This window comes from Octodon degus, unplaced genomic scaffold, assembly GCF_000260255.1.
Source record: "Octodon degus isolate 3935 unplaced genomic scaffold, OctDeg1.0 scaffold00170, whole genome shotgun sequence".
Classification (NCBI taxonomy): Eukaryota; Metazoa; Chordata; class Mammalia; order Rodentia; family Octodontidae; genus Octodon; species Octodon degus.
The window spans coordinates 2,800,237-2,803,832 of record NW_004524746.1 but is presented as its reverse complement, the minus strand read 5'-3'; positions in this window follow the sequence as shown (position 1 = coordinate 2,803,832).

Sequence of the window (3,596 nt, the reverse complement as noted above, 5' to 3'; positions counted from 1 at the left end):
GGGAGTATTTTCTATCTCCAAATTGCAAGGCTCCTTTGTTGCTGAAATGACTTAGTCTTTTGCTATGCGTTTGAGTAGTCTATGCTTGGAGAGAATAATTATGGGGGAGATGGTGACATTTCTCCATTCTAGCTCTGTCCCTGTTTTAGGGGCAAGGCTCCAGCTGTTTGTTGATGGGTTCTGTTGCCTATCTTCCACAGTCACTGGAGCATCAGCTAGATGGTATATGAAGGACACTTGTTCCTCCCAGCACTAAACTCTGAAGTTAGTTTTTAACAATAGAGCTGTGTCCTTAATGCTGGCAGGCTGGTGACGGACTGAGGTCATAAATGACACCAACTACAAGACACACTGCAGAGAGCAGGCGGACAAGCTGACTTCCCTGAATGAGAGGTTCTCCCGCTGTGTCTGCATTAAGAAAGAGGGAACTGGGTAGTAATCCTATTAGGAAGCTAGAGGAGACTGAAAATTCAGTGGGAAGCCATTCACTGCTGTTCTGGAGAGACTGGTAAAGACACCTTCCTCTGGTATGCCCATGAATGTCACTGGAATGCTTAGCCTTAATATCTCTCTCTCTCTCTCTCTCTCTCTCTCTCTCTCTCTCTCTCTCTCTCCTCTTCTCTTCTCCTCTCTTCTCCTCTCCTCTCTTCTCCTCTCCTCTCCTCTCTCTCCTTTCCTCCCTCCCTCCCTCTCACTTTTTTCTTTCTTTCTTTGAGACAGGGTCTCGCTCTGTATGCAGCACAAGCTGGCCTTGCCTCACAGATACCATCCTGCCTCAGACTCCCAAGTGCTGGTATTGTCGGCGTGCACTGCCACACTTGCCATGAAATGCATTCACCACTTCTGAGAGTGACCAGATGGGGTACTGATAAGACTCACTGGGTGGATGGTCACATATCAAACATAATCTAGGAAGAAAAAGCACTCTATTTCCCAGATTAGAAGACCCTTCCTCTTGCAAGATCCCTCCACTATCCTCCCTTAAAATACTAATAGTATGATTTCCAGAAAAAAAAATATGTAAAAGGTTCGATTTCAGTATTACAAGATGGGGCCAAAAAGGATTTCCTTGGAATTTAGAGGCAATAAATTGATAATTGGAGTACTAGCCTTCGTGGGACATTGTAATATAGTTTTACCAAAGCACATTCCAGTAATTACTTTCCTAATTTCTTAACCATTTATTCATTAATTTATTAACTCAACTTAAAATATTTATGACTGGTACTATACAACCAAGGACCAATTTATCTCTGACAGCTAGTTTTTTCCCTCAGATAATTTCCACCTTCAATTTACTCAATATTTCTGTCACCTTCCTGGTCACTCCCTTCCTCTGACACTGGCCTACTTTAATACTAGCATTATTTATAGTCTTGGATACTTGAGTTTCCTTAGAACATGATGGCTTCCCTCCAAAAATATAACAGCATTTATAATTAAGGAGCAAAGCTATTTTGAATATGTATTTTGAGTATAAAATGTTAACATAAAAAGCTAGAGAGAGGGTGATATTATTATATACTGAAAATCTGCTAGTTGGAAAGGCCAGCAAGATAGCTTAGCAGACTAAGCACCATCATGTTCTAAGGAAACTCAAGTATCCAAGACTATAAATAGTGCTAGGATTAAAGTAGGCAAGTGCAGGGACAGAGATTCGATCCCCAGCACCACATGCTGCACTGGCCCTGCTCCCCAGGACAAGCTGAGAGAGCCACAGAGACTGGGTGTGGTGGTGCATACCCATAATCCCAGAAATCAAAAACTACAGAAGGTCCTTAAGCTGCAAAATAAGCCAGTGTTGGATAACATTTACATGGAGGTGCTAGGCAGGGAGAACAGGAGTTAGATTTATTGTGTAAATTAGAAAATTTTCACCAAACAGGAACCTACAGGAAGGAGAGGGGGCTTGGGGTGAGCACTGGATGGGAAACATTTAGGTCACTTTGCACATCTGGACTCTTAGGTGTTCAAGGCCCATTCAAAGGGAAGTGTCTGTTATGGAGATTATGTTTGCTGAGAATAGAGGAGAGAAACTTAAAGAGTCATTGCAACTGCACTTTCCCAATTCTAAAGCACCATCTTAGGCAAGCTTAGGCAAATGGGCAAGGACTGCAGTTTGATCCCCACCACCACATGACATGCCAGCCCCACCCCCAGTATGGGCCAAGCCAGACACAAAAAAAGAGAAAGAAAGAAAGAAAAGGGAAATCCTGCTTTTTGACTTTTATTTCCATAGCCAATTATGGAGGTTTGTATTTACATATTCAAAGATATTGCCAATTTCAAGCCTATTGCTTTCATTCACATGTATTTGAAGTTCTTCAAAAATAAAACAGGATCCAATACTAGCTCAGGCCCAGTGAGTGTGTGGGAGAGCTTCTGGCTACCCTGTGCCAGCGGGACCTACTGGTCCCAGCCAAGGTGCAGAGTGGGTGAGACCCCCTTTTACCCCCTTGAGATGCCCCTAACCACTCCGTAGTACCATCCACCCCGCCCACCAAGTAGGAATTTCTTTTGTGTTCCAGGAACCCCCAGATCCAGTCCTAGGCCAGGCCCAGTGAGTGTGTTGGAGAGCTGCCTCTCCCCCCTACTTCACCTTGTTCCCTCCAGACTCAGCACAGGCCTGGCATACAGGCCTGAGGTGAAACCCTGCAGCTGCAGTCCCTGCAGAGAGTATTGGGGCAGAAACACCCAGATAGTCCAGGAGCAGAACATTGTGCCAGAGGGGCACAACAGATTGACCCCCAAGGGCATCAGCAGGAAGGAGCTCAGCACAGCAGCCAGACCCAAGCCAGGCACAATTGGATAAATCCAAACTTTGTAGATCTGCACCTGAACTTCAATAGGTGCTAAGGTTATAACTGTACCAAAGATTTACAACAAAGGTCAGAAGAGAGTGCTACAAAAAATGACAATGAGAAGGAGCAAAATGCAATCTCAGAAGCCAAGCCCACCCATAACAAGTGCAGAGGACACTAAAACAGAACAAATTGGGAATTACACAGCTGAAAGCAATGAATCAATGGCTTCTGAAATAAAGACACAGCTGTAGAAAGGTATAGAAGAACTCAGATTGGAAATGAAAAACAAATACCTGAATTAATAACATCTGCAGTGAAGAATCAAATACAGAAACATATGGAAGAAACCCAATGCCACCCAGAAGAAGTGCAGAAGATACTAGCTCAGCTCAAATGTATGAATTCATAGCATCGATAGTAAATAAGCAACAGCAGAAAGTCATAGAGCAACTCAGAGCTGAATTCTTTTCTACAAGCTCAGCTCAAATGTATGAATTAATAGCATCAATAGTAAATAAGCAACAGCAGAAAGTTATAGAGGAACTCAGAGCTGAATTTTCTGAAATAAGAAAAGAATTCTTGAAACATAGCATCTGAAGTAAAGAATCACCTACAGAAACATAGGAAGGAAACACAATCTGAAAAAAAAACACTGCAGTAAAAGAATTAATAACTGCTTCTACTGTGGGGACTCAGGTCAATAATTTCTGACATTGCCAGTTAAACAGAAGACCCAATGCTACTGGACTCTTTTAGAATATTTTGCTGAGTTTACACACCTATAATATTCAA